Below are 12,300 nucleotides of genomic sequence, written 5' to 3'. Positions count from 1 at the left end.
TATTAGTGACCAACATGGAATGATAGGCGTAGTTATCTCCATAGAATCTCCCAATAGGAGTAAACACATAAGTGTATTATAGAATTACGAAGCTCACTCATAAGTGGAGCACAATAGGAGGACATGTCTCGATACTTAGAAACGAATCAAGTTAAGGAAATTATTCCTTTATATTAAATCGAGGTCGTGCCTATAACGACACCATCTGATGTATCGACCTCCGCCATACCATAAAATTATTATATCAACAATTGGGTCTCCACCTCTAGGTCGCCTTCTACCCGCCTATCCTCCACCCCTAACTGGTCGTGTGGGTGGTGTAGTAACTGCAATGGGGCACGTAGCCTTAGTGCTTTGACGAAATATGTCTCTCCCAAGTTTGGGACAATTTTCTCATGATGTGCCTAGTATCACCGTATTCATAACAAACCATTTGCGGGTTTGGCTGCTCATATCGAGTCTATGCCAGATAACTAGAATAACCATTGTAGGACACTTATGTCAGTGGTGCATTAAAAGAACTTACTGGAGCACCTCGATTAATCCGATGTGCAAATTGGGCTGGCCGACTGCCCGAGCCCCTGCCATAATGATTTATACTCGCAGAGTAGAATCCACTGAATCCCCCAGAACCTCGAGACGTCTTGGTCTCCTTAGTTTCCTTTTTCCTCACCCCGAACACGTTATAATATCTTGGAAATTTCTACCACTAGTGGAAATGAAGTATCAGCCTGTAGCTCCCGTGACATACAAAATTTTACGATCATAATTGAGTCCTTTAATGAGTCTCTGGACTCGCTCTCTGGCTGTAGGAAGCAAAGTAGGAATATGATGGGCTAACTTATTGAACATGATGGCATATTATGATACCGTCATCATGACTTGACACAACCATTCAAACCCTATGCGCTACGCATTACGAAGAGTCCGAGAAACAAACTCTTTCAAAAGCATTCTAAGAATTGAGCCAAGTGGGCAGTGTTGCATTGGCTGGTATGTCCTCTTCATAGGCTTTCCACGGACACCTGTGGAGAATTATCTCTCCCAAGGCCAATTTCTTCTTTTGTTATGCTGACTCAACACTGTTGAGCTGACCCATTTCTTAACTTACTCTTCAAATCTTCTTTGGTGGTAACCCTTACCCCTACTTATACACAACGTTCACAAAAGTAGAGCTCCATACAAGAAAATCTTAGCACGAACCACATAGTTCAGAATCTCGTCAACCACTGTGCTTCCTCTGAAGCACCCAGCAAACATGACATCCATGTTGAGAAGACATTCTGTAGATTTAAAGTTATTTCTATAACTCATTTGGTAAAGTAGAGGATTATCACGTAGGCGGACATACCGCAAGTCCCAACCTTATGCTCTACAAAATCTCAGGCCTTAAACATGTGTAAATTTTTGGGGAACCTTTCAGTACCACATATATACATTTTAGGCCAAAACCGATATAACACATGACCCCGTGTATTATATCACATCCATTGATAGTGGACCCCCCTCCCCACTCGGCACGAAGTCATAGTTCACCACGTCTGATGATTCACAATAATAACCTTCACAGCTCGTATAAATCAACCAGATGCCAAGGTCCATTGCATCTCCCACATGATTCACTGGGTGATCTCTCAATACATCCACATCTTCAATTGGAACCACACGTTGAGGCAATGTTTGAGCATCTCTGGCTCCCTCATAGTCCATCTACGTCATCACAAACCATCGACGCACAACTGATACTGAATGCGCAATGTCATACACGAATGGATACAAAGGAATATGAGATATATCTTTCAAGCTAAATCAATGTCGCACGATAAGGAATGAAAGAAGTGAAATTATTCATAAACTCTGTAGCCTCTGGAAGATAAGTATAAATGTCTCCGTACCGTTCCTTCAGACTCTACTAAGATTGCTCGTGACTCATGAGACCTATGTAACCTAGTGCTCTGTTACCAACTGTCACGACCCAAAATTCACGCCTTCGGACCGTGATGGCGCCTAACATTTCACTTGCTAGGCAAGCCAACGTTAGAATAATATTAATCAATTTTTAAACAATTTTTAAATTTATTAATAACAAAGAACGGTTGCGGAAGTAAAGTCTGAAATATAATAAATAATCCATAAAAATAAGGTTGTCTAAATACCATCCTAGAATTTGGTGTCACAAGTGCATGAGCTTCTAGAATAATACAAACAAGGGCATGAATAAAATAAAGCTGTCTGGAAATAAACACACATCTAAAGTAAAGTAGACGGGGACTTGAGAACTGCGGACGTCGGGCAGTTATACCTCAAATCTCCTCTGAGTAGCTGAAATTCGAGCAAGTCTATGGTACGCCATTGGGACCAACTCTAAAATCTGCACAAGAAGTGCAGAGTGTATTATCAGTACAACCGACCCCATGTACTGGTACGTGCTCAACCTAACCTGGACGAAGTGGTGACGAGGCTAAGGTGGATCACTTACATTACTTGTACGCAATATTAGGAACAACTACAACAATAGAAATAAATCAGGTAACTCATTTATAATAATTGAAGCCAATTCAGCAGTCATAATCAATTATCATTTCCATCAATTCTGTTGCAGCGTGCAACCCGCTCTCACAACATATTCATATTTAATTCTGTTGCAGCGTGCAACCCGCTCTCACAATATATTCACATTCAATTATGTTGCAGCGTGCAACCCGCTCTCACAATATATTCATTTCCAATCCTCTCATATAATTATTTTTAATCAATTATATATATTGACTTTTAAATAAGTCTATTGCAGCATGCAATCCGATCCCCCAAATATTGACTTTTAATAAGTCTGTTGCATCGTGCAACCCGATCCTCCAATATGAACTTTTTAATAAGTCTGTTGCGGCATGCAACCCGATCCTCCAATATATCCATTTCAATCAATTCTGTAGCGGCGTGCAAACCGATCCTCCAATAAATGCAATAATTAATATAAAATTATAAGACAACAAGCATATAATAATTATGATTTAATTATGAAACAAACAATGACAAATAGCATATTATTATGGAAATCAGGGAGAAAATAGACAGTTTAATATTTAATATGCTAAATATCAAATAAAAATTAAGACACATAATTTAAATAGTATGTAACAATTAATGCAGGAATTCAAGAATTAATATTTGATGAAGAATAGGAGAGAAACAATTATTATAATAATTAATTCATGATTTAAAATAATTTATGATTTTTCAAGTAATTATGCAAACATTTAATTTGACGACGTATAGACACTCGTCACCTCGCCTATACGTCATTCACATGTATTTTACATAACAAATAGTTTAACGGTTCTATTCCCTCAAGTCAAGGTTAACCATGACACTTACCTTACTTTGCAAATTCCAATCAATTACTCGACCACAACTTTTCCTTTTAAATTTGTCTCCAAAATCTTCAAATCTATTCATAAACAATTGAATATACTCAATACGAATCATAGGAATTAATTCCATATGAATTTACTAATTTTTCATATAAAAATCCGAAATTCATTAACATATTCGACAGCGGGACCCACATATCAAATCTCGAAAAAACTTACGAAATCCGAACAGCCGTTCCGATACGAGTTCAACCATACAAAATTTATCAAATTCCGATGTCAAATGGACCTTCAAATCTTAAATTTTGGTTTTTGGAAGATTTTATAAAAATTTGATTTTTCTTCCATAAATTCACGGATTCATGATATAAATATAATCAATATAGGATAAAGAACACTTACCCCAATGTTTTCCCGTGAAAAGCGCCCAAGAAGCGCCTTACCCGAGCTCAAAAATTGGAAATGGTTGAAAATGTGTCGAAACCCCATTTCCAGAACTTAAGTTCTGTTTTTCAGATTTGTATTCATCGCGATAGCGAAAATTCGTTCGCGATCGCATAGAACAAAATTTGCCCAGGTTTGTTTAACACTACGCGATCGCGTATAAGGCCATGCGATCGCATAGAACAATTTCTCAGCATTACGTGATCGCGCACAGGTTTATGCGATCGTGTAGCACAATTTCGGTGCTTCAGCTTCTGCCTCATTCCTTCTTTGCGATTGTAGCTTTGAGCTCGTGTTCGCAGTGCACTGGGAGCTAGCCTTTCGCGTTTGCACGCCTATCTTCGCAAACGCGAATAGTAAAACTCACGGCTTAATTTTCTCTTCGCGATCGTAGGAATGGCTTCACTATCGCGAAGTACAATGCACCAGATGACAGCAGAAGCTCAAAAACCAGATTTTCTAAGTTCAAAATCATCCCGTAGCCTATCCGAAACTCATCGGAGACCTCGGGGCTCCAAACCAAACATGCACCCAAGTCCTAAAGAATCATACGAACTTGCTCGCGTGATCAAATCACCAAAATAACACCTAGAACTACGAATCGGACATCAAATCAAAGGAAGTTTTCAAGAAAACTTACAAACTTATATTTTCACAACCGGATATCCGTATCACGTCAAATCAACTCTGATTCTCACCAAATTCGGTAGAAAAGTCATAAATAGTATAGTGGACCTATACCGAGCTGCAAAACCAAAATACGGACCCAGGTTCAATAAATCCAACATCAGTAATTTCTTAAAAATCATTAAGCTTTCAAGCTTTTAATTTTTTCATCAAAATAAATCCAACATCAGTAATACGGACCTAACGGAATTGTCAAAATATTGATCCATGTCCGTTTGCTCAAAATGTTCACCAAAGTCAACTAAGTTGAGTTTTAAAGCTCTATTTCACATTTTAATCCATTTTTCACATAAACACTCTTCGGAAAATTGTACGGACCACGCATGCAAGTTGAGAAGTGATAAATGGTACTTTTTGATGTCTTAGAATATAGAATTACTTATTAAATTTAAATATGACATTTTGGGTCATCACAACTTGTGTTTGAGCTTAAATGATAGTGAACTGCACTTATTATGTGTTTTATGCCTTGCATGATGTGATTCTATAACGACCCGACATGTCATTTTAAGAATTAACACTTCAGTTACTTAAGATCTTGAGTAGCTTCGTAATATGTATTATGACCCCGCGGTTATAGTCGAGTTTGATTTACTGAAGATTCAGAATTAAAATAAAAGAACAATCCTTATTTAGAAGCTTAAATAGAAAGAGTTAACCGGAGAGTTGACTTTTAAGCAAACGACTCCGGAATGGAATTTTGATGATGTCAATAGCTCCGTATGGTGATTATGGACTTAGGAACATGTCCGAAAAATTATTTGGAGGTCTGTAGAGGAATTTGGCTTGAAATGGCGAAAGATAAAATTTTGAGAAGTTTGACCGGGGGGTGACTTTTTGATATCGGGGTCGGAATCTGATTTTGGAAATTTGAATAGCTTTGTTATGTCATTTATGACTTGTGTGCAAAATTTGAAGTCATTCCGGATTGATTTAATAGTTCTTGGCGTCGTTTATGGAAACTTGAAATTTCAAAGTTCATTAAACTTGAATTGGGGTATGATTCGTGGTTTTAACGTTGTTTGATGTTATTTGAGATTTTGACTAAGTCCGTAATATGTTTTGAGACTTGTTGGTATGTTCGGACGGGGTGCCGAGTGATTCGGGTGAGTTTCGGGGTGGTTTCAGACAATTTCTAGGCCATATATAGCTGTTGTTTTTTGGCTACAGCAGTGTGCTATGCGATAGCATGGAATTATCTTGTTGTGTACCAAAGGTTATGGTTAATATACTACAGGCTATCTGGGAAGAGTTTGGAAATCGCGAAGAAGAAATTTGTGTTTCATAGGGCTGATTTTGGAAGCTTATATATCCATATCTATAAGGAATTGGGAGATGACCAAAACATGAAAGTTGTAGCTCTTGGTGTCTAGCTTTCAAAAAGTTAAACTATTCATTATTTGGAGTTCTGTACAAAATGTTATGACCGTTATACTAGAAGCTGTATGGAAGAAGTTGGACAAGGTTGTTGGGGAATTTGTTCTTCGCGATCGCGGGAGAATGGCCGCGATCGCATAGAATAAAAAAGGGCTGGAAAATTTTTGTTTTGCCACGATCGTGGGTGTTTTTCCGCGATCGCATAGAGGAAATGACTGGGCAACAGATTTAAGTTCTGATCTTTGACGATTTGGAGCTCGAGGAGAGACGATTTTAGGGAGATTTTCAAGGGAAACATCGGGGTAAGAGTTCTTAACTTAATTTTGGTTAAATTACCCGAATATATTTTTGTTTTTATCATTAAATTAGTGTTTTGGGTTGAAAATGGTAGAAATTTTATAGACTTTAAATTGAAGATTTGGAGGTCGATTCGTTATCAGAATTTGATAAAATTGGTATGGTTGAACTCATGTCGGAATGGGTATTCGGATTTCGTAAAACTTTTGTCATGTTCCCAGAGGTGGGCCCCGCGTTGACTTTTGTTGACTTTTTAGAATAAATTTTTAAGTCGACGTTTTATTATCTGGAATTATTTTCGATGAATTTTAATGAAGTTATACAATTAATTTGGATAGATTTGATCTGTCCGGAGGTCAATTCAAGAAAGAAGGCTATTTTTGAATATCGGCCTAATTTCAAAAAGATAAGTGTCTTGCCTAACCTCGAGTGGGGGAACTACCCCTTAGGCATCGAGTCTTATGTGCCATTTGTGAAATGTGAAAAGCCGTGTACGCGAGGTGACAAGTACGTACTCGGGCTTATATGTGCATATTTTATTTAGTTAAAGTCTTGGGCATATTGTGTAATAAACTGAATAATTGTTGGCATTTATTTAATCATCTGTTTTCCATGCTTCAATTCGCATTTATTGAATTTATTTTTATATGATGATTTGATGTGAATGTTACCCGTATGTTTATGTGAATTCCGTGAGTTTGATGGTCTGATAGTCTTAGAAATTAATTGTAACGACCCGACCGATCGTTTCGAGAGTTATAACCCCATTTTCCCCATTCCTACTTCTTTTTGTGTTATTCAGCTATATTATATTATATCGGGTTTGTTGGTTCGAGTCCGGAAGGAACTCGGAGTGAAATGAGACACTTAGTCTCATAATTGAAAATTTTAAGTTAGAAAAATGGACCGGATGTGGACATATGTGTAAACGACCTCGAATTTAAATTTTGATAATTCCAATAGCTCCGTATGGTGATTTTCGGCTTAGGAGCATGTCCGGAATATTATTTGGAAGTCCGTAGAGGAATTAGGCTTGAAATGCCGAAAGTTTTATTTTTGAGAAGTTTGACCGGGGGTTGACTTTTTGATATCGGGGTCGGTATTCGATTCTGAAAATTGGAATACCTCTATCATGTCATTTAGGACTTGTGTGCAAAATTCGAGATCAATCAAACGTGATTTGATAAGTTTCGGAGTTGTTTGTAGAAATTGGAAATTTTAAAGTTCATTAGGCTTGAATTGGGGTGTAATTCATGGTTTTAGTGTTGTTTGAGGTGATTTGAGGATTCGACTAAGTCCGTATGATGTTTTAGGACTTGTTGGTATATTTGGTTGAGGTCCCGAGGGCCTCGGGTGAGTTTCAGATGGTTAAAGGATCAAAAATTGAACTACAATAGCTGCTGCAATTTCCTTCTGTTGGAAAATTTCTCTGTCAGGATCGAGCCCAGGGTCGAGGGCCAGCATCGAAGCCATGATCGAGCCCAGAGTCGAGGGCCACGATCGAAGCCATGATCGAGCCCAAGGTCACGGTCGAAGGACGGATCGAAGACATGATCGAAGGCCTAGGATTGAGAACCAGGATCAAGGGCCAGGATCGAGGACTAGGATCGAGGGCCACGATCGAAGGCCAAGATCGAGGCAGAATCGAGGATGTCTGGGCAAAATTATAAAAACAAGGACTTCATCCCATTTGCCATTTTTGACAAATTGGAGCTTGAGGAGAGGCAATTTTTGATATATTTTCAAGGAAAACTTGAGGTAAGTCCCTTGTGATCATTTCTACTCCATAATATTGAATTATCATCGAATAATCCGACTAGATTACATGATTTTGAGGTGCAAATCGGAGATTGGAACTTAGAAATTTGGAAATAAGATTTGTAAATTTAAGGGTCGAGTTGAGGTCGGATTTTAGTAAAATTCGTATGGGTAGACTCGTGGTTGAATGGGTTTCGGATTTTGTAACTTTTGTCGGGTTCCGAGATGTGGGCCCAATGGGCGATTTTTGAGCTAATTTTTGGATTTTTATGGAAAAAAATCATTATTATCTTATGGAATTAATTCCAATGAATTTTATTGACTGAAACAAATTATTTGTGATTAGATTCGAGGCATTGAGAGGCCAATTTGCGAGGAAAAGGCATAGCAGGGTAAAAAGTTTCTCGTTTTGAGGTAAGTAACGATTGTAAATCTAGTCCTGAGGGTATGAAACCCCCTGATTTTTGTATCATTCTACTATATTTAGGGATGCACATGCTAGGTGACAGGCGTGTGGGCATGCACTGTTGGAGATTTGTGACTTGGTCTACCCCGTAGTAACTGTAAAGTTGCATACTTTGTTGAAACCATTTATACTTATATGTTTTAGAAAGATGTTTTGTAAATTGGGCTGAATGCCATGTTTGGGCCTTGCGCCAAAGCTGTTTGGACCCTTAGGGGATGTTTCTTACCATCCTCCCACTGTTTTCGATTGAAAATCTATACTCAGTCATGTTTATACTTGTTTACCGCATAACTCAGTTTTATGACTCTATTTTGATGCATATAAATGTTTTGGGCCGAATGCCCTGTTTTACTGAAATGCTTGAGTGGCCTGATTTGTGAGGATGAGTGTGGATCGGGGCTTCCCGCCTGTAGCATACTTTATGACTGAGTGAGGTCGAGGGCCTGATTTGTGAAGATGAGTGTGGATCGGGGCTGCCCGCCTGCAACATACTTTGTTATTATTGTGAATTGTCCGTGTAGATTATAGCGCTTGGGCTGAAAGAGCCCCTTCGGAGTCGGTACACACTCCCAGTAAGCACAGGTACCTACTGAGTGCTGAGTGCCAAGTGCTAAGTGACTAGGAGGCAAAAGTGATTGTGAGGTATTCCCGAGTGGCAAGAGTGAATGTGAGGTATGCTCGAGTGGCAAGAGTAATTGTTAGGTATGCCCGAGTGGCACGAGTAACAGTAAGGTTTGCCCGAGGGGCTGTATATGAGTGATATTTTGCCCGAGGGGCTGTTTATGATTTCATCATTTTTCCTCACCTTTGCATTGAGCCTTTGTTTGAAAAACTATTGGAAAAAAATGTCTTTAAATGATTTTTACTGGAACTGGGTTTAAACGAGATGTTTGATTAAAATCCTGATTTTTTTAAGAGAATGTGGTATTTTACTGAGATTTCCTGATATGAACGTTATATGCTTTATTGCTCATCACTACTACTCAGCCTTTATTTATTGTTGTTACTTACTGAGTTGGCGCACTCACGTTACTCCCTGCACCTTGTGTGCAGATTCAGGTGTAGCTGGAAACGGTAGCGATTATTGAGTGGTTTGGTTGCAGATGTTTCTTGGAGATAGCAAGGTAGCTGTTTGGCGATCGCAGCCCCTGCTCTTCTCCCTCTTATCTTCCTCTAGTTGTATTTAGCTATTTTTCGGGCTCAGTTAGCCTTGATATTGTTAGACAGATTGTAGTATATGCTCATTTCTAGTGACACCCCGATATCGGGCTTTTCTTTTCCGCACTTCTATTTTCTTTGATTTGAACTCTTTAAATGGTGGTTTTATGTTAAATAACCTTGAAATTATCTTTGAAATAAAAATATCGGTTTGTTTTGGAAATGAGTCGGCTTGCCTAGTTCCACGATAGGCGCCATCACGACAGGGGTTAGTTTTGGGTTGTGACAGATTGGTATCAAAGCCTAGGTTACATAGGTCTCACGATTCATGAGCGGGTTTAGTAGAGTCTTGCAGATCGGTACGGAGACGCCTGTACTTATCTTCAGGAGGCTGCAGAACCCTTAGGAAAATTTCACTTTCTTGTATTCTATCATGCTAAAATGATTCAGCTTAAGACATAAATCTTTTAATTCCTTCCACGCATCTCGTATGCGCACATGGGTGCTCGGTATCTATTGTGCTTCGCCAGTTTGTGATTCTATGAACGAGGTTCGAGATGTGTATTATGTATTTTGGTGATGTGCTAGTCTGGAGGACTTGAGGCCAGGTTTAAATTGTAGTTTTGGCTCGGTAGCTTCAGTTATAACCTATGCTTTTGGATTCATATGTCCGATAAAGTCCCTACGAGTTGAATTGTGGCTCGATGAGCAGTGGAATGGCTTTGTGGTGAGTATGACGTAACTACCGGAAGTGTTAAGACTATGTGAACGTGACGAGAAGTGTCTTTTTTAAATGTAAAGGAAGGCCATTGGGTGCTTGATTTTCATTTTGATGCGACGTACCCTCTCGAGTGTGAATGTTTTGAAGGATCTTTCACGTTGTTAAATTTTGGGGCAAATTAAATTCTCATGTCTGTCAATGAGTTTGAACTCAAGAAGAGTAAGTGGTTGTGTAGTAATGGTGGTTGCGAATGGGTATTTTGATGTTGATGGCTCAGGAAAGATAATCTTTGAAGAGACTTAGAGTCGGTAACATTTTATTGGTTCAGGTGCGACAAAAATACATTTCAACTTGATGCAGCAGTTGGGTAGCAAAGTATGAGGGAAGACATGACGGGAAGTGTTTTGCGGTGGTTGAAGTACTAGCAGGTTAAGTAGAAGAAGTAGAGGTTGAGAAGTTTCTTAAAGGAGATGATTTAAACAAAGTAAGAGTGGCAGCTTAGCATATGAATTCACTAGTAGGGTAGTCGTGCGCCTTGAGGAAGTGTAGAATTTTTTAGAATCCTGTTAATATGTGAATAAACCTGCATACTCTATTTGGAGTGATGGTTAGTGTACAAAAAAAAAGGGGCAGAAAGGAGTGTGTTTGAAATGAATAGAGGCGTGAAGATCTGAATATTGTGTCAGGTGCAATATGACTTGAGTTCGGAAGGTATTGTTCACATACAGTTGATGTCAATAGGGAAAGTGCAGACTTATATAAATGGTGGGCGAGCATGAACTCAGGAGAATTTATGAATTTCATGGTCGTTGCACTCAGTGCGGTGTCATTGGGAGATGTCGGTAAGGAATTCCACATATGGGTTATCTCCTGTGTGCAGCTAGCGGTGGTGTGATGTTGATGAAGCTTTTGTGAGGAATATTACTAGCTACCCGGTAGGAGGTCGCGTGTGTAATTTTGGCTGGAGATTCAGAATGTTCATGAGAGGCTTAATAAAAGACTTCAAGAAGTCTGACAGGTTAACAGTGCGAGACCTTGCTAATTGAGAAGGATAAATCCTTATGGGTTCTAATTTTAAATAATTGCAGCTTAAGGCTAAGTGGGGGAGTCTGCTATCGACGAGTTGATTGCACGGTTATGGTTCGTATTAGTTTCAGTTCAGGGTATACCGGTGAATCAGTTATGACTTGCAGAGGTCGATATCGAGGAAGACTCGGGTAAAGGAATTTTTGGACACAAGTTGTATTACACCCTATGGTTATGGGAGGACCATAAAAATAATTGAGTGTTTATTCACAGAGAATGTACTGTACATGGAGCGGGAATTTGCTCGGTTGCGTAGGAGTGAGGGTTACTCTTTATTCCCTTGGGTGTTGATGTGCTAATGGGGAACATGTCGTTTCGGTCCGTTTGGTCGGTTAATTCGAGAATGGTTACAATGGATTCAAGATTTATAACTATGGCTAGAAAAACTAGGATTTGCATTGAACGGTGTTGAGACTCGTTGCATCTCATATCATTGTGAATTATGCATTTCAGTATCAAGAAGGTGAAGGAAACGGTTTTAGGTTCCTATAAAGTCTCTTCAGAGTAAGCATGTTTGGTTGTGGAACCTTTGAAATACATCAAAAAGGGTATTCGGCGGCATATAATCCTTAGGGCGGTGCGATTCTATGCTAGAGTTTGTGGGGCCAGTTTTAGTTAAGGATAGTAGTGTTCTAATAAGGAAATAAAATAGCAATTTTAAGGCAATTTGGAAAGGACTAGGGGAAATAGTACATTTTGGAAGTAGGTTGGGGTAGCACAGTAATGTGTATGATCGGTTATTTGTGTTCTTATGACGTGGCTAGTATCTACAGGTGCTTCGTGGAATTGTTCCCGGATTTGGCAACCTGTGTGGCTTGGTGAAGTTAGAGGAATTCGGTTCAGATAGCTTTATTATATGCAAATGGATTTCAAAGTGTTCATGATGAGTTCTACCATGGTTTAAACCGGATAATTTCTACCAATGTACGGAGCGT

Source organism: Nicotiana tomentosiformis, chromosome 11 (genome assembly GCF_000390325.3).
Source record: "Nicotiana tomentosiformis chromosome 11, ASM39032v3, whole genome shotgun sequence".
In the NCBI taxonomy this organism is placed as follows: domain Eukaryota; kingdom Viridiplantae; phylum Streptophyta; class Magnoliopsida; order Solanales; family Solanaceae; genus Nicotiana; species Nicotiana tomentosiformis.
The sequence above is the reverse complement of the archived record's forward strand: the minus strand, read 5'-3'. Positions refer to the sequence as shown.